Consider the following 20,596-nt stretch of genomic DNA (forward strand, 5'->3'; position numbering starts at 1 on the left):
ACAGTACACATGCATGCGCACTAGAGAAAGGACACACTCACACACAGAACGCGGCTTTTTAAAGGGGATCAATGAGAGTGTTTTTGTATTTTGTGTGAAAGAACATTCCAGTGTGTGTATTGTGTTTCTTAGTCTTTATGGAAGGTGACAATTCAGTAGAGATGGCAGACTTTTGAATCTGCAATTCATCTATAAAGAGTGAAAATGACCCTGTAAGGGTCAATGAGGCCACTTGCTAATGGTCTTTTTAATTACTGAATCACTGAACTTCAGTGATATACTTGTTGAAGTCCCATTAGTTGTATAATTCATTGTATAATTATTTATCACTTGTACTTGTGGATTTCTACCTTATATGTGTGAGAACATTACAGGGCTTGCACAGATTTGCAGTCTTTTTGACCTCTATTTCCGTGCTTACCGTCTTTATTTTGAAGTGGCAGTCTAATCAATACCAATCTTCTGAATGACCAGGGTAGTCCCTGTGTCTGAATGAGAAAGAGGGAGAGGGGGAGAGGACTAAAGCCATCCTACAAACTTGTGTTACACTGTCGGGTCGATAAGCCGCTGCATGGCTCAATAACCATGTGAAAAAGGGAAGCTGGCTTTAGGACTTAAGTCAGACGTGTGTTGGCTTTGGCTCTGTAATGGCTGCCAGTGTAGCTGACATGATATACAGTTGTGTATATGCCAAGCCGGTTGCTGTAAAGGGCTAAACTGGATTGAGCTCCAGAGTATATGGAGTTTAAATGATGACAGACCACAAGCTTTCAGGCTACAAATTTCCAGTTCCTGCATCAGTTTGAATCCAAGCAACTCATCAAATCAGTTAAGATCCTCCGAGCTGTTTCATAAACTCTCTCCAGAAAGATATTTGTGCCTGACGCATCAAATGTGATACTTCATGTAAACCATCATGCAATAGTTAATTCAGCTTGCTCCTCCTCTGATCTCTCCGCTTTGATTCATATTTGATCACATTCCAAGTAAAGCCTGGCTGAGAGGAAAGGGTTTTAAGAGTTGGCCTTCTGGATTGGAATCTGGTTCTGCAGCTTAAATTGTTACTCTCCAAGTCCCTCTTTTAAATAATATTTCTACTCATCTCCCCACTTCAGAAACATTTTCTTATGTAATGTACATTTCTTCCTCTACTGTTCCCTCCAGTCTTCCTTGATTAATCCTTGATTTTACATCTTCTTTACTCTTCTTTACTCTTCTCTTCTCTTCTCTTCTCTTCTCTTCTCTTCTCTTCTCTTCTCTTCTCTTCTCTCCTCTTCTCTTCTCTTCTCTTCTCTTCTCTTCTCTTCTCTTCTCTTCTCTTCTCTTCTCTTCTCTTCTCTTCTGCTAACCTAGTCTTCTCTGCCTTATCCTCATCAGAGGCAGTAGAGGATTACAGAGGGAAGTTGACGCTGACTGGCAGTCAGACAGCTCCTGCAGGCTCTTCTCTTCCCCGTAGAGCTCCAGGCCTGGGACAGGGATAAGCTGACAACCTGGGACACAGTCACATAGATAGTGATGAGGAGGAGAGATGAGAGAAGAATGCAAGGAATATGGGTCAAACATACTGTATATAGTGTATATAGTGAAGCACAAATATATAATTTCTAGCAAATCAATTAAATTGCATTTATTGTAAGATTTGAAAATTGCAGCCTTGACAGCTGAGGACACCTGTGGCTAAAAGCTGGAGCATTACAATATAAGTATGTTACAGTGTTTTTTTCCCCCCTGCAAGTCACACTAACAATTGTGCAGATTGGGGCTGTGTACTCCTGCAAGGGCTTGGACCCCAGTCTCTAGCTCAGGCTGAAGAGATTTGCATCTAGTATAATAAGCTAATTTGTACTGTAAATCCGTAAAAATAATTTAATTATTTTTACGGATAATTTTGTAAATGCTTCTATCTTAGTTGTTGGGGGTGGTGGTGGGGGGTGCTTACAAAGCCTCCTAGACCCTCAGCTGCAAGGTGGGTGTGTGGGTATCAACAATGACTTAAGTTGAAGCCAGAAGGATATGCATTGAGAGAGAGGAATTCAATAACAGGAAAATGGCCAGTGATAGAAACAATCCCTGGAATACCAAAACCCACCCTTCACCAATGTTGTTCTTGGCACAAACTTGCTTTCCATTACTACTGTTTACTCCTTGGGATGTTGATGACAAGACTCGGCACATGGCAGTTTGGGTAGTGTCAGTACAATGCCTCCCAAAACTTCTTATTTCATTGATGGTTTGTGATGTGGCATGTGCAGTGAAGTCCTGAATCCCAGTCTATTCTTGGCCACCAGCATCTTTCTGACAATGCATCAGTGACTGAAAACAAAGGGCTTGGGTCACCATATGGTCAGGAGCGTACATGGGTGGGCAGTGGATGACAGGTTGAGACAAGCCTGTGCAATGAAACCACAGGCAGTATTTAAAACAGTGTCTGTAAGGCTGAAACTATTCCCTCTTCTATCAAGCTGTGGTGTGGTTTGAATAGAGTAAGTTGCTGGATGCGTGGCTGGATTGCTGGCTTTCTCTCTCTGTCTCTGTCTGTCTGTCTGTCTGTCTGTCTGTCTGTCTGGCTGGTAGTTGTGGCTTGGCCAGTTCATCTTTTTTTTACTGGATGACTGACTGGCTGCCTGGCTGTGGATCAGCCTCATCTGGCTGGACATTTGGCTGGATGTTTGGCTGCAAGCTAGCTAGCTGACAGGCTTTCTGGATACATGTCTGACTGACTGACTCACTGGCTGCCTGACTGACTGACTGAGTGACTGACTGACTTACTGGCTATTATTTCTGTCCCTTCTCTTAGCTATGTAGTGAGCTCATGACATTGGAACAGGGACATTTGGCCTTGACTGTCAGGGAGGTGTGCTAATACACTGCTGTAGAGATAAGACCTAGTGAGCCAGGATGTTCCCTGCCTGCACATGAGCCTCATGAGTCCATCATCAGTTACACTATCAGGACCTCTTTGGAGAGTATCTCTCTCTCTGTTTTTCTTCTACTCTCCTAGACTAGGATCTTTGATAATAGAGTAGATTTTCACAAAGTTTCTCCAGTGCTTGACCAGCACTCAACGATCCATTCAAGGTAACTGGATTGTCTACACTGTTGGCCAAGGAGAGGCAACTTAATTGGAGCTATAAATTACACAGACGTATTCCAAGATGGTGGCATCACTCCTGCTTTGATTGTAGAGACAGAGGAGCTGTGCAAGACAAATATGGCAGTACATAGCCTAATGGAATTCATTTCTGTCTGGTGTTGTGCCTGGTACAACACTAAATTCAATATCCTTCTGCTCTGTTAGGATTCTCTGCCCATGTCCACAAGTATACTACTACACTATATCACGCATTTCATTGGCTGCATAAAATTGCTGTTTAGATAGAACATGTGTTGAGGAATATGAAAAGCCCCATAACTCTGTATGTGCATTTCTGTTTTCACGTGTTCATGCCTGTATGTTTCTGTGTGTTCTTGCCAGTGTGTTGATCAGAGGGTGAGTGTGTAGCAGGGTCGGGTGAAGAGCAACGACAGATAAATGAGGTTAATGTGAGGTTTCACCGTGGCCTGGCCAGGCCTGCTTCTCTGACACTGTCATCTACTATCAGCTGCCACGGTAGGGAAGGTCACATGGCTGCAAAATGGCTCAGTGTCATTCCTGCCCTGGATGTGCACCGTACATTGTTTAGAGTAATGCATACTGTAAGATAGCCGTGTTTGCACACACACTCTCACACACGTTCACACAGTCAAAGTTAAACACTTTGTAATGACTGGCTCGTTCAGGATTTACATATTATACACACATTCATAGCAGATATTTGTATGGACGCGCACACACACACACAGACACACACAAACACACTTGCAGCTGTGCTTATGCTAGTGTACACACCCATTGCAGGGGCTTGCCCAGGGAAAATACCTGTGGTAGGAGAAGAAAGTTGACCTAATGGGAAATTACTAGGCATCCTCATTCGACCAGAATAACTCTGTTTTTTATTTTGTACATTCCAAAACCTTAATGGCTCTTACTGGAAGTTTTAAACTTCCCAGATGTCAGATCTCAATAAGTCATGGTCAGAGTATTGGGTGGTTTTAAAATCATCATCAAATAACTTATAGCTATCTCTTGAACCCATATATCTCAGTTAAGGAGAAACCGGAAGCCTAAAGGAAATTTGTGATGGTGACTGCTAGTAATGCCAAAAATACAATAAATGTATGTAATAATGTGAATGTACTGTATGCAGTATGTTAATGTATGTACACACCCAAACCATTGTGATAGGTAGATCCCTTCCAAAGATTTCTTCCTCACATTGAGGTTTCAGTAATAATGTTAACTTGTGCTCAGTTCAAGGTCTAAGATTTCAGATACTGTTTACATTTTTCTAAAAGTGTGGGTATTGTGAAGTGTCCAAGACCATAACAGTGATCAAAGGCCCTGCCAGTGAAGTGACTGGATTTCACTTTTGTTGTCAGTTGTTGACATTGTGTCTGTTCTCTCCACTATTTTCTTCTGATAGCATGCCCCATAAATGTCACAACAGTGCAACTCAGATTTAAAAGAAAAAGTGAGTTTCCATGCCATATTTACTGCATTGTGTAATGCGTTCTGAAAGTGTTAGTACAATATTTCCCACAGCACTTGAAGACATCCTGCATCAAGACAGATTTTGAATGGGTTCCTACTACGCCTGCCTGTCAGATGTTGCAGATGTAGCATTAACCACTAACCTAAAAAAAAGAAAAGAAAAAAGAAAAAACAGCGGAGCTCCCCGCATCCTATCAAACCTCTCACCACCAGTTAGCCTCAAAACCCAACAACAGACAATCTTTTTGAGTGAAAAGATGCTTCTCTCCCCCCTTTTCCTCTTTCAGCTCAGTGCTTTGGGTTTTTGAGGCGAGCACCCAGTCAGCTTGGTTTAATGCTACATGACGTGCCATTAGCTCTGCTAGCGATTTGCCCCCACACTACCTCTACTGCTGCCGCCTGAGATGGATAGCTGAGTGCATTTGCAACCTGACAGAACACGCTACCTAACTGTAGACTACTGCTGAATGGGTGTGGGGTGGAGGTAGTGTAGTGTAGGAGGCACTTCATGGATGCCATTTAGACTTACATAAGGCAAGATGACAGTGTGTGTGTGTGTGTGTGTGTGGGTTGGGGGGTGGGCAGGGGATTGGTCTGAGCATGTGGGTCAAGGGTGCGGTCATTATGAGTAAGAGCATGCAAAATTCATGAGCGTCAAACTTGAACAAAATATGCCTGTCATAACTGCCACCACTGATGTTGCACACATACAGACTTACTGCAGAGTTTAATGTTGCCACTTTATCAACATGACACACAGGCTATCTCGCCATATATTGATAGTGAGGAAACTATCAATGATGAACAGAGCAGTATTTTGCAAGAGCACTTGCAAAATACTGCTCTGTGTCAGCTGTGATATTCAGAGTGGACGCTGCAGCCTTTGCCCTTAGAGCTAAATGTATAAGAAACATGGCAAAATACCCAGTTGTTAGACTTTGACATGTATGCTTGTGTGTGAATGTGTGTGTGTGGGTGTGTTTTCACACAGTATGATTTCAGTATGTTTCAGTATGAGCATGTTTCACTTCCTATCTGCTGACCTGCAACAAGTCTAGGCTTTATCGGCATGACCCAAAGGCTATCTGCATTTCATAAAAGCTTCTCTTTGAACTGATCATTTGTAGTATTGCATCTTCTTTTTCTTTTTTATCTGGTGGTAATGTTGAAACATCAAATCGAAAACTGGACACATCCACAAGTTCAAAGATTCACGTTGCAAAAGTGCTCTTTCAATCCCCAAATCACAACACAGAAACTCAAGTCCCCTCTGCCACAAACACCCTATGATCTAATTCTCGGAAACCTTGCACAAGGCTGCTAAGAAGTTGCTGGATTTGCAGGTTTCTGTTTGAACTTTTTGCAAAGGTTTTTTTCCGACCTAGGTGTGTTTGCCAAGTGCAGCACATGATTACAGTCTACCAATAGTCGTACGGCTCAGTCCCCTCTAGTCCAGCTTTGGAGAAGAGATTTGTAGGGTTTATATTGTTGTTGTTTACTTCTAATCTTTTAAAACTAAGGCACAGTTTCATAATGCCTCGTAAAAGTAGTAAGCTTGTGTCCTGTACACATTTATATGACTTTCTGTTTGTAAGCCCCACGAGATGTAGAAAGAAAAGTTTTGACCAGATGTGGAGCAGCTCAGGCTGTCTGGTTTTCTCTGAGAATTACCTTTGGCTGTGATTTGTAACTTGTACCAGAGTAACTTTTTCATTGCTGCTACCAAGTACAACTCTTTTCTGGCTTTTCACTGAAGAGCATACGTTTTAAGATATAGTTTTTTTGGGAAATTGACAAATATGATGTTGTGAATCTGTGAGCCAGTTTTTTTTTTTCACAAAGACTATGGTTTCCCATGATTTAATTAGCATTTTGGAAAATCATGCAAATGTCCATTTTGGTCCAGTGTAAGTACTACAGTGTATCTCAGGCTTCTCTTCTTGTAAATCCATGTAACTGAACATAACAAGTCTTTTCAACCATGTCTCCTAGACCAAGGTGCTGTGAGTCACGGAAGATTTCCAGCCTGATTCTCAACATTAGTGTATGACTCAGTGTGAGCTGGTTCTAGCTGAAAATGTCCACGTCTGACATCTCAAGAGATATCTGAGGTTTAATTAAGAGTTGTTAAGTTTCATTGTAAAAGAAAAATGCTGAAGTTAAATGAAGTGTTTTGTTCCGAATTGTATATAATAGGTCAATGTTTTGGAAAATTATTGATAATTGAAACTGAGTTTCAAAACAACAAACTGTTCTGTCTTAAAAAAGTGTGGAACACAACACAACTACTATTGACTTATGGAAGTAAAACCACTGAATATTTAATAGTAACATCAGAAATCACAATATACAGAATCTCACGTGTTAAGTGAGAACTGTTGCCTCATTTCAGTTAGTTATCTAAATAAAGAGATTTGCTTTACTTGATCAGACAAGATGTTTGCTGTTCAGAGCACTGGAAAGGCAAATTGTCATTTGGATTCTGTGAGAGCTATTTTTGGTGCTTTCAAAGCCTGCAGATGTTTTCTGTGAAAGGTTCAGAGGTGAAAAACCAAATGCACGGATGATCCCTTAACAGTGGAGATAAAAGTTTAAAAACCTGGTCTTGCGCAGAATATAGTGATGCAAGTGCTTCTGCATAGTTTTCCAAATAATGTCTGACTTTTCTATTACTAAATAACATCTCAGAAACCAGCATTTTGCAACTGTGTGTTAACAGAAAAACAAGCATCATGACCACTGAATTTAACTCTGATGAGGCCTTTAAATTGCCTGGGACATTTTAATCCTTTAAATGATTATTTAATTTATGCACAGCTGAATAGCTTTGTTTAAGCTATTCTTGAAACATATGCTATTCACAGCTGGCTACTTTAAATAAAAGCTAATATCTCACATCCAGTTCACAAACGATTTCAGAGATCCTATTCACATATTTTGTACAACATGAAGGTTTCTTTGAACAGTCTGCCGACCCCTACTGAGCCCATGGTAGGGAGCTTAATGTCTATTTGGGGAATTCAGAATGCTTTTATGAAAAAAAAAAAGAAAAAAATGTCTACCATCCTGTCAAGTGCAAAGCAGCAGGAAAACATTTTTTTTCACAGGGTGATGAATAGAAGGGAGGGGCTGTCTTGTCCGGCCAGCACCAGTAAGTTGTTGGCTCTTGTGCTCCCCTCTCCCCTGCTGCTTCATCAGGGGAATCACTCAATTATTGAACCAATGCTATGTGGGTTGTGAACGCGTGAATGTGTGAGTGTGGCTGTGCACGCTTATTGGACATAGAGCTTGTTGGAGATGTGTGTGTGTGTGTGTGTGTGTGTGTGTGTGTGTGTGTTTGAGGTGAGCTGAGAGAAACTGCAGTAATTTCACAGAGCTAGAACTGTGCGCCTGCCCCACTTTCAGTCTTTTAATCATGTATAGACACTCGGGGCGCTCCTGTGTGTGTACACACGTGTGTGTGTACTGTAGCTGTGTTAAGTGGAGTATGAGAGAGGGTTTGGTACAGTATGTGTCAGGAGAGATTGCACTCAGAGCTCCCTGATCCGAGACTACCCTCTGTCTGTGTGTGTGTGTTAGTGTGTGTGTGTGTGTATACTCTCTAATGCATATGTCTTTTTCTACACAGAAAGGCAGATCGGTCACTACAGAATCACTGTCCTCATTTAAACTGTTGGCCTGCAGCAGGCTTTGTTTTTAGTGATTCATTGGCCTGAACTTGTTCAATCTGATTTCATTTTCTATGAAATAACATAACAGACAAATATTATATTATATGCTGTTTATTACATATATATATATATATATATATATATATATATATATATATATATATATATATATATATATACACATTATGTGAATGGTAAAGATGTGTAAAAATCCGGCTGTTTTAATACTATATAACAAACCTCCGCTTTCAGATAGTTGGGATCAAGTAAGTCTGAACATTATACTTTCTTAATTAATCTGAAGTGTGTGCTGTATCTATCATTTTATCTTTAGTAAGCAGTAATGCCCATCAGCAAATCTGTTTGTGTGAAGGTATGTGGGTGTGTGTGTGTGTGTGTGTGTGTGTCGGTGTGAGCACACATTTAGTTTGCTAGCCCCTCCAACAATGTATTCTCAGTACGACCTTGTAGCAGTTTGTAGCCCAATGGTGCCCATCCCTGTGACTAACACCCAGTCTAACAAGCTGCCACAAGCAACTGCACTATTGTACTTGACAAGAACACAATATACAGTACATTCGGGCAACAAGCTTCCACATGCCTCCCCTGTGTGTGAAGTACAGTATGTCATGCTTTTAAATATTTATGCATGAAGGTATAAAAGAAAATGCATAAAATATTTAGATATTTTAGTTAAGAGTGACACCATGTCTCAGTGGTTACAATTGCCACCTCAAGGTAGCAATCATCTTTAAAAATAGAGCAGCATTTAATCCTAACACCGTGGAAGTATTTGAGCCATGGGTTCTCTGCCCGGACAGCAGGCTCACTGAGAGAGGAGTTAAGGACAAGGGGTTTGGAGTTTCTCTCAGAAATGCTCAAAAATGATGTGTGATTTGGCTCAGGGGAGATACTCACTCTAACTGTTCCCTTCCCTTGTGTGACATATAAACCAGGCATTTGTCCATTTGCTTCCTTGTAGACAATAGTAATGGGAATGAAAAAAAAGAAAGCAGAACGTTGCTGAAATTTCATCGACCTGAACTAAGTAATTTGTTTAATAGTATTTGTTGTCTTGTACTACAGCCTGCCTGGAGTATTTGCTTTTGCTTATGGCTCATTTGTGCGTAGCTGCAGGGAGAGGATTGATCACGCTAGACACTAGACACGCCTGGACCCTGGAGCCAGGACAGCAGTGCTGCACATCTCCAGCTTGTCAAGTATTGACAGTGTAGCTCACTATGGAATGCTAAGAGTTGGGCAGGGTGTGGCTACGCTGTGTTAGCTGCTCTGACCCTGTGACCTTGGTTATATAACTGATTGTCAGTCTGTTGCAGGAGTGAGAGGGAACAACTTTATGATGTGTCATGCGGCTGACATGACATGACAATGACATAACCTCCAGTCACAAGAACCAACTATGCTGACCTGAAACGCCACATTACTCTCGAACTTACTTGAGTTTCGTGTTCAAGTTTCTGAAGGAGCAAGTTTTTTTTTTTTTCTTTTTTTTGACTTAGCCTTTTTTTTATGATTTTGCACACTTTGTCAGAGGCCACCAAGGGCTTTGCATACAAACACACACCTACACATATGCACTTAAATATATACACAACACCAGCAGTCAAGGTTAAACAAAGATAACCAGACTTTATTTGGGTTAAGGGCAGTGCAGCATGTTGGAACTGAGCCACTACCTGACGCACACACACACACATGTAGCACACACCCCTGTCAGTGTTGGCATCTGCTCAGTCCTCTTTATTGTAGTCTCTCTCTGTTCCTTTGTCCTCTCTGTCTTGGTCATCAGACCTTGTAGAAGGATCTCTAGGGACAGCTGGTGGGGCAGTGTGAGCACCTGCACTTTGTGTGTGTGTGTGTGTGTGTGTGTGTGCATCTTTATGAGTGTGGCTGTGTACATCAGTGGGGTTGGGAGGGGGTACCTGCAGTGTCCTAGCCAAGTGTCTGTGTGTCCATGTGTGTGTATTTAGTGTGTGCATGTGAGCACCTGTGCTGCCAGCAGGAACCTGCCACAGCCGCGGTGCTTCATGACGTATACTGGTGACTTCCTAAGGTCGTGCTGTGAACCCCATAATAACTATTATCTTCTTAAAGTCGACTCACCTCAGTGAGAGACAGAGGAGGATATGAAAGTATTATGTGCATTACAGATACATGATAGATGCAGATATACACACAAACGTGTTTTCTGTATTTTGCCTCTGACAGTGTCAAACAGGCTTTTTTGAAAAAATGAAAACAAATGAAATGTTGTTTATCCAGCCCCAGAGAGCTTTCCAAACTAGCTCAATGTTACTCTGTAAGTGTCAGCGCTGTGTCAGCACAGCCTTAAGGGCAGACCACGTACTACTGCTGTTGTGTACTGCAGTTCGCCTGAACAATCAAAGCACAATTATAACATGTTTCAAGTTTTTATGCTTTCATTTCCATTCATTCTTTTCCCATCATTCAAAAACCTTGTGGGTTTCCTTGTGAAGGGGAAGCCAGCAACTGTTAAACAAGAAGATTCACAGTTCTCCCTGGTGGGGAGTGGGTCTCCACTATGAAATGTCCAAAACCAATAGTTTTGTGTTTGATCCACTTTCTGTTAATGGCCACTCAGTCAAGCTAACATGCAAATTAAGTATATTTAGTGATGTTTTGCATCAGTGTCCTGTAGTGTGTGACGTGATTCTGACATGTGGGTTTGAGTTTGATGTATTGTCAAACTTGTAATAGCTCAATGTGATCTTCCTTGCTGCTCTCCACGGTGTGCTGTCTCATAAATTAGATTTGCCTTCAAACAAAGTTTTAGTTTTTTGTCTTTGTTTCTCTTGGTGATGAATTTGGGCATAGCTTTAAGTTTCTTATTGAAAAAGATATTTAAGTGCTCTCAGCTTGATTTTTACTTTGACTTCCGGTCTCAATTGTTTTGGAAGATGCAACATCAAAGCTTACCATGACTGCAGAGTATTTTCTGTCTTAACCAATGAATTTTCACTTTGGCTTGCATAAACAATCAAGCCATCAAACAGAAACAGCGCTCTTGCCACAGTTAAAAACATGACAGACAAGAAAAAGAGGTTGACTCGTCATTCACTCTGACAGGAATGAAATTGTGGGGGCGAGTGAGACTAAAAGTTTGTGTCAGGGAGTTGAATGAGGTCTCATGAAACCTGCTCTTGCAGCAACAGCTTGTATCCACTTGCTCTAATACTGTGGTAGAACATCTGTAATCCAGCTATTATACCTGCCATCTGCGTGGCTGTCAGATTACCACTGTCGCAGACCTTTACTATCTCACTATATATTTAATTCAGTATTTAATTTATTTTAATATCTATTTAACTGGGTGGTTGGTTAATTTTTGCTTGTGAGGGGAGTTTATGCAGGCAGGTATGTGTGTGTTTAAGCAAGGTAGTGAGTTGATTTACTTTGTGTAAAGATGACAGAGAGCTCTCCATGTTAATGTTTTTGTATGTGTGTGTATGTGTGTGTGTGTGTGTACTGCATGTATGTGTGTGAGAGGGAGAGAAAGCAATAGATTATCACTATTCGTGCATGGGCAGCATGTAGGACTATTGAATGTTTGGAAAAATGTAAGATGAATGTAGCGTGTGTGTGCATGTGTTCACCTTTTGAAGATGCGATAGTGTGTGTGTGTGTGTGTGTGTTCCCTGCAGCCCCCCTTCAAGCATATTCCCCTTATTTCAGTGTTGGGATCTTAGGGGGCCGATCAAAGCGGGGCTCCCCATGACTCCTGCTTCTCCGGGGCCCTCATACACGAGCACAGCTCAACTGAGGAATGCTGAATAATTCCCTCAGGTGGCTGCTTGTGCTGTGATGTTCAGCGTACACTCTGTCAGTCTCACACATTTTAGCTTTACAGAAAATTAACAGGTAAATACTGCACATACACTCAAACATATGGAAGAGTCATGGAGGAATTTCATTCTGAATTGCTCACTCACTCTTTTGTGCTGCGCTGTGTTTTATTCTCCCTCGCTCACATCTGTGTCACATGTCGCGATGATGTTATGTTGTGATGTGTTGCCTTGAAGAATACAGTCATTAGAGAGGAGGGATGAGGAGAAGGACAAGGAGAGAAAATTGGGGGGAGCACATGTTGGATTTGATTTAAAACTTGGTTTGTCTACATTAAAAATCTCTTATTTAAGTGCACAGCAGCTTAAAATATATCAAGATAAACTAACTACAACTTCAAGCTTTTTCTCAATACTGAAATCTAATAGTAAAGCCTTTTTTAATGCAAAAAACACAATATAGTTTGACAGTCGACCTTCTAGTAAATTCCTGTGTGGAGCAATATAATCACATTATGGCATTTACCAGCTGTCATTATTTCATAAGTGGTGTAACCACATCAGGAGATGCTCACATAACATCCCCACCTTTGAAGGCCTAATGGAGGGGAGTGAGCAGGTTCTTTTTACCTAAACCTCTGCAGCACTTTTCCTAGTTGACGTGTCAACACTCAACTGCGTGCGTGCTAACCAGTATATGCGCTGGTGTGTTTTTAGTTTCTTTTATCTCTGTACACTAGTCTATCTTATCTAAATTGTGCACAAAGTGTCAGAGTGTCATTGCCTATCTCAGCTACAGCACTATCTACGCTATCAATCAATATTGCTGGACATACTTTTGGATTGTGTATGTATGGATTTCGCATGAATGGCAGTGGAGACGTGTCTATATTTATCAGCAGGAAAAAGCATGATCATCAGGTACACAGAAGCAGCTTTTAAGTGCTGAACTTTGACCTGTGCTGATTGTGCCGAGGGTTAGTGAGTGAGTTGCATAACCTAGAGTTGGTCCATGTTTCTCTGTGTCTCACTGTATATGTGGGTCCCCCCTTTTCTCTCTTTTCTTCTCAGTTTTCAGTTTACCAAGCCATTCCCGCATAACAGTTCACAAGCAGTATTGCCAAAGCAAATACATGACAGGTCAAAAGTTTTCTCCATTTGTTACTGTAATCTACTCCCTGTAACGTCTCAGTGTACTCTGAAATCAAAGCATAGAACAAATACATAGTAAAGAAATCGAATATTGTTCAGAAAGCTCATCCCAATACTGTTGCATGGGTTACCACGAATGTGTTGCTTTGCTTTCACTCTCTGTCCAGTTAATCTCAAACCAGGTCCATGAGGTTTAAGTCCGCAGATAGTGCTGCTCTTCCATCATTTAAAGCCTGACATCTTGTTCTTTTCTTCTAATGTTTTGGGTCATTATTTTGCTGCAGGGTGAACCCCTGACCGACCAGTCTGTCTTCCTTTGTTACTTGCCTTTTTCTCACCATTCTGATGGCTACGTCCTGCAGTACTGTCCAGTCTTAATGATGCATCAGAGGGTGCAGTAAAACACTGTGTTTCAACACTGCCTTTGTACAGACGTAGGGTTTGTAAGTCATCAACAAAAGTTGGGGCACATGCAGGAATTGTTTGCATTAGCTTTCAGAGCTTTTAAAACCGATTTTTCAGTTCTTGTTTTTGTCCTGGGGAGGTTTACTGCTGACCTTTGTACCATTTAAGGTTGTTCACTGGACTTCAGCTGCTGGAAAAATGGGGGTGTTCTAAAACTTTTGACTGGAGGTGTACATGTAATTCAATTAGATAATAATGATGCCTTGTTTATGTTTGAACATGTGTCTGCAACAGAACAGATGAAACAGATAGTTTGCAGATAGTGAGAACAACTCCAGTTTTTTGCAGTATTCAGGTCTATTTTATAATATTAATTGAAGTTATATGAGCCAGTGTTTTCTTCTGTTCTGACAGTCAGCACTTTATTTCACACCTTTAAACTTGATCCATGACACAGCGTTTACAGACACTTATTGTGACCCCTAAATTTACAGTAATTTATAGGTTATTTCTCTAACCTGGTCATATGCAATCAAATTATTACCAATATTAGTACTATAGCTTGTTAACTTGGTGCTATACAGAGTACAGGTTGACTTAGGCTTGCATACAAGCTGAAAGAAGTGCTTAAAATGCTGGTACATTACTGCTGCAGGTCCCCAATCATAATTATACCCCTTGCATATATGAAGAGAGGCAGGCTGCTCTGCAGACTGGGTTGGGTTCAGCTAACCAGCCTATTGTTGGCCAGTTAGTGGCTGGTCTGGTGAGATGCAGCCAGTGAATACAGAGCCTGCAGTGCAATCCAGGAACTTTGCAATGCTGCACTTTCCTCATTCCTTTGAAGCCTACACTTATGATGCATTTTAAACCAAAAAAAAAAACTGCTTTGTTTTGTAGCTGTGCATCTTTTGCAGAATAGCCAAATAAAAATCAGTTTCAGCGGAATTCCCTTCTGAGCACAGTTGCCCTCTGGCGCATGTGGTCCATTCCTTTTATTCAAGGGTTTATTATATATTTTTTTTCATCTAAATACAAAGACACAAATAGAGAGCAAAGGCAGCATAAGGAAGGACATGCTTACTGAGCCAAACAAGCCCACAAGGGAGCATGGTGTGCCCTCCTAGCCTCCTGAGAAAGATTTAATGAATTTAATCACGTAAATAGGAGCAAAAAAAAAAAAGGTGTGAAAACAGAAGCGAATGTGACGTAAAATGTGACAGATGGATAGATAAAACTTTCATATAAAAGAAACTAATGAAAAACCTAATACAGAGCACTGTAAATACCTAGAGGGTTGAGTTTCTTGTGTCCTCTCTCTCTAGTAGCAGTGTGGATGTTGCCGATGGTAACAGAGGCATTAGCCAGACAAGCCAGGTCAGGGTGTAATCCTACAACAGATACTGCTCTGCTCCTCATTACACACACACACACACACACACACACACGCACACACACACACACACCACCTATGGCCCTGTGTTCTCTGTTGACAGCTGTGCCTACTGTGTCTCTGAGCATGTGTGTATGTGTGTGTGGGTGCGTGCATGCTTGTCCAAGCCTGTGTGTGACAGAGGGACAGCAGGCAGGGGACCAATAGAAAAGCAGACTGAAAGGGGCAGGGCATAGTTTCATAGGTGCACATGCTGACACACACACACACACACACACACATACACACACACACACACACACACACACACACACACACACACACACACACACACACACACACACACAGACAAACACACATACACCCATAGCGCCAGTATTATTGAGTATCTTGTGGGACAGACAGGGAACTGAATCCTAGGCTGCTGAGTCACAGGAAAATCTTGCAGTTATGTGTGTCTGTCTGTCTGCGTGTGTACTTACAAACCTGTATGTATGTATAAATTTTACACAATATTTTTGGACCAGCCTTTAATCAGATAGGCAAGGTGAATCCAGTTGAAAGCTGTTTCCATATTGATCTCAACCCTGAAATCAACCAGAAATAGGTACAGATTTATGGGAGAAACAGATTTTTACAACTGAAATATATCGTGGCTCGGACACTGAGCTGTAATTTCAATAGTGGTGCTATTGAATATTATCACGTTAAATCTTTTTTTGGTATCACATATATTTACATATTGTGTGTTTCCTCTTTTTGGATCATGACTTTTATGGACACACAGGGGATGACCCAGCTATCATGGCTCCCATATCAGCTCTCAGATTGCTGAACGACTGAAGAATCTGTTCATGCAGAAAGGTCACAGCCTGTGTTTTCATGATCCCTGTGGAAAACTTGTCACATCTTATTTTTTTGTTTGTAGTTACAGTAGGAGGATAGTGCTCACAGTGCTGTTAGTTCAGGGTCAGGTATGTTTACTATGCTGATTAAGCTGTTAATCTAGGCTAATAGTACAGACAGCCATTGCAGTAAACAGCTTTTAAGACATAGTGTAAATAGAACCTTAATACTTGTCTGTGTAGCACAGAGTATCAAAAACTGTGAACTGCAGAAAGCTGGTATTGAATGTCTGGTCACATTTATGATCAAGTTTAATTTATTTAACTACTTTATTCCTCAGGTAGTTGCTGATCAGAATCAAAATGTTGGCATTGTAGATTATTATAGTGTACTGTGCTCTCGTTGATTATGGAGAGGATGTTTAGAGATGAATCTGCTGTAACTGCCTGTGAGCATCATTTATATAGAAAATGCACATAGAAGGAAAAAGCATGAGTGTGACAGTCAGGAAGCAGATGAGGAGCCGATGTTGTGTTTGTCAACCAGGCTGTGACAGATGACATCGCACTCTCTCTCAAAGACACTCAAAGACTCTTCACTAACAATATGTCAAAAAAATTAGCGTGCCATCTTTGCTAAAGCAGTTTTATCAGTGTTTTCATCTCGTGTGTGTTTGTGTTGCTTCTTATGCAAGTGTTTCTGTTGTGGGTCTGTGCGTGTGTACGTAACTTAAAATACAGTATGTACAGTTGCACACCAGGTTTTTTTACAGGTTTCACATGCCTGCATGCGTGTGTGTGTGTGTGTGTGTGTGTGTGTCTGTATATGTGTTGAGTTCTGGCCAACTTAGTACAAACAAGAAAAAGTGTGCTTTAGTATCAGTTTCTGTCCCCAGGGCCTGATTGTCACATGGTAAACTGACCTGATTTTGTGTTGCCAAGGAGATGCCTTGTTTCAGGGTTCAACCTAATGCTCAGCTCTGCCCCGTGACCTTGGGACATGTCTTTGTCGCTATGGTAACAGCCTCCAGGGTTACTCTAAATGAGAGGAGTGCACTGGGTGGGTGCACTAAGTATTTTTCTCTGTGCTAGTGCATCAAATTAGCAACTTTACAACATTTATTTACACAGAGAAGAAAACTCCCTTTCAGGAGCGGCACGGTCCGAAAGTTAGATTCACACCTGGGTGACAGGAGTTGTAAACAGTTTGGACAGTGTTGGACCTGTAAGTTCCTGACCTACGGGACATAAAACTACCATTTATTTTTTGAATAATGTATATGCAGTGTAAAAAAGGAGAAATGTTATACTCACAAATGCATAGTATGTATGGTTTTATTATCAGTGTCTAAGACAGGGCTTAATGAAATTGCATTGAATCCTTTGTGTGTACTTACTTACATATTTGTGGCTGTCTGTCAGTGCTTTAAAAGAAAAAGCACTGACCATTTGTTGTGTAAAATCATTTTAAAACTTTAACAACAACAACTCTGTCAGACTAAGGTCCAAAACAAAAAAACAAAATGATAAAACCAACAAACAAATTTAGTTTCCTCATAGATATTAGTTTTATTACCAGCTTTCCATTTCATCATAATAGCTCTCAGTTTACCGGAGGCATCTGGTCAAAGTGAAACATTGTCCCCACCAGAAAGAGAGCCAAGCTCATGAAAGAGATCTAAATGCCTCCAAATAACTATGTTTTTGTTAGAAAAAAAAGGAGGACACACGCCTCAAACCAGTGTCTCTTGCGGGTAAACAAAGTGTGGTTGCCATGCCGATGGGGCGTCAGTGTATAAATAGCACGGGTGTTTGTTCTGAATACTCCTAAGAGAGAGCGGCAGAGAGAGGGAACAGCAGGGAGACAGTGATAGCCAGTGTACAAAATCACAAGCACAGACTTTAACAGATGCACAGACTTAAACTCAAATGACTCAAAGACTGTGGCAGCGATCAATATGGAGCCAAAGTCAACAGGTTGACACTATGAAATTTGCACACCCATTCATAGTGGGAGACACTCGTCACCAGTGAAGACGACTGCGGTAGTTGAGTGAGAGGAGTTTAGACAGTTTTAGCAACATAACACTGCAACTAACACCACATTAATGGTGATTTTATGTCTGTTTGTAGTTTGTCTTTCTGTGCTGTATTATTAAATTATATTGTCATTTTTTCCACCAAAGTCACTGATGTAAGTAGAGATCAATAAAATCTGAATGCAAGCACTTAAAATGAACAAGTTGTTTTGGGAGTATGAAGGATCCTCACCTCTGAGGACTGAGGATTGTTGCTACAAGCTGACATTTCTTCCTACGCTGCTGTTCTGCACAGCTGCCATTAAGACTGAGAGGAAATCATTTGTGGGAAATAACACTTTGCTGAAGGTTAAGCTGACGATTGTAATTGCATAGCGTACATTTTGGTTAATATGCAGTGATAATTGAGCTTGAACAAGCAGTAGCTGTGACCTCAGTAATCAGATCAGGAAACATAATGTTGCCAGCTGATTTTGTTGAATACAGTAAGGAACACTTTGAAAGTTGTGGTAATACTTTCTCTGTCTCTCTGTGTGTCCCCCTGTAGGTAATGGTGACAGCACCTGCAGACACACAGACGTGGACAGACGGCGCAGACATCTGGGACGCTTCCCTCCCATTGGTGGAGAGATCAAGACTTCACACCAGGAACTGCAGCTTCAGACGGGTGTCAGCTCTCAACTGAGAGGCAGGCTCCACCTACTCCGCCCAAGTGGCTCTGCCTCCTCTGCTCAGGTAGGATGGACTTGTGTTTGTGGCTTCAAGGTAAAGCTGATTAACTGATGGGGGAATTAAAAAGCTTAACTGCCATTATACCCATCTGCTGGTAATCAATTGTCAAAGAAACGCTTTTTTCAGCTTGTTTAACAGGTGTATATGTTTATGCAAGATCATTTGGTCATATGTGTTAACTGTGGTAACACATATGCATCAGCATTTGATTGGAGGGATTTGTGAAACGCTGGTGTGTGTTGTGCTTGTGTCCTGCACCATATATTTTGGCAGGTCCCCATGAAAAAGTAACTATTCCCTCATAATATGACAGTATATGACGTCTCTTTTTCACCTGTATTCATCATTATTCATTACATTTTAGGACCAGTTGAAGTCTTAACGAATAATGCTCAGAGAAGATAAACACATGAGGCTCATTAACGTGTCACATGACCTGATGTTAGTCACCACAATTTGGTTTTCCCATGAGCCCATGTAACGCTGATGATGTCCAATCATTGAGTTCGTCGTCAGTCCATATAGCATCCTGTTTACACATCTTGGTTCATTTGTATTAGGCCAGTGTGACAGCAAAATAATTTTCTTCCTTAGTCCCTAGAGTGTGTCAGAGTGATCTAAGATGGCAGCTGCGACTCAGCTGACTCTTCTTCTTCTGACAGTAATAACATTAACATGTCATAATTACATCATCGTTGAAACTCTGAACTGACTAGCTTAGTGGTGACCAACCTTTTTGGTTTGTGACAGCTTATAACAAATCCCCATGTACTCTCCTCTCAAGTTAGGGCTTCAGTGTGAATAAAGTTAGTTGTGACTAGTTGAATAAATTGGCAGTTTTTCCTTCTTTTATTGTTTTATTTTTCTTTGGGAGGCGGCAAATGAGGGGAGAGACATTAGGGATGACATGATCAGGACATCAGGGTCTGCAGTGAACTGGCGATGTTGCAGTAATCTGGTCAGTATCTCAAACCTCTACCTCAGCAGAATGCTCCGCTAATGGTTTCATTTGAGGGATTTTCCAGTATTTTCAAAATAAAATTAAAAAAATAAAACACAAATGTAAGAGAAAAGTCAGAAACAAAAATCTGTTAAACAGAGATAATATGTTTCTTTCTTATAACTTGTGACCCTTTTATTTATCCTGGAAGCCCTTGGGGGACCCCAACCCCCACATTGGGAACTCTTGAACAACGTGTTGCACCTGGCTTGGCGTTACACTCTGTGTTTTATGTGTATTTTTGTCAGAAATACAATTGTAATGTAGCATAGATTTACTTACTTGTGTTTTTGGGTTTATGTGTTTCTATAGCTCAGAGGATAAACTTCTCTGGGCCTGTCTGAGCTCTCCTCCTTCATCCTTCTCCTCTGTTCTCCTTTAATGTGACTTGACGTTTGATTTTATTCTTTTCTTTCTTATTCTTCACTTTGACCCGCCCACCACGATGTCTCTCAACTCAGTTTTGCAGATTTATCCTCTGCCAAACTCCCTCCCTTTCTGTCTGTTTCCCTTCTCTCTACCCATTCTCTAACTGAGCGGACTGTCCCCCTCTCCTCTCTTCCTCCTTTTTGTATCCTCACCCACCACAGTATCTATTGAAGCTCCGCTGTCAGTCCTTTATCTCCGTCTCACCAGCTGTGTGTTGAAGCTCCATTCTCTCCTATGAGGGAGAGGAGAGTGAATAGAGGGGCTTACTGAGAACAGTGGGAAAGCCCGTCTCTGCCTTTCGTCTCATTGAACACATCCCTTACTCCTCTCCTCTCCTCTCTTCTCTTCTCCTCTCCTCTCCTCTCCTCTCCTCTCCTCTCCTCTCCTCTCCTCTCCTCTCTTCTTTTCTTATCAATTAAAAATAAAAGTTTAATTAGTTAAAAAAAATGACAAAACCCACAGCATTTTCTGAGTCTCATCCTGGTTGCAGCGTACCTGCTTTTGACTAAACAGTT

At 41.2% G+C, this 20,596-nt stretch overlaps 1 protein-coding gene across 1 annotated transcript in view; it reads left to right on the top strand.

Annotated features, from left to right (window-relative positions):
- The window catches only part of atxn1a (ataxin 1a), an 85,270-nt gene that overhangs the window by 5,208 nt on the left and 59,466 nt on the right, over positions 1-20,596 (top strand). The window contains exon 2 of the mRNA XM_071499372.1: positions 18,468-18,655. The gene's annotated coding sequence lies outside the window, so the exon portion shown is untranslated. The remainder of the gene's footprint in view (positions 1-18,467; positions 18,656-20,596) is intronic.

This window comes from Trachinotus anak, unplaced genomic scaffold (assembly GCF_046630095.1).
Source record: "Trachinotus anak isolate AG129_WGS33_773 ecotype Australia unplaced genomic scaffold, CSIRO_AGI_Tana_v1 ptg000016l, whole genome shotgun sequence".
NCBI lineage: Eukaryota > Metazoa > Chordata > Actinopteri > Carangiformes > Carangidae > Trachinotus > Trachinotus anak.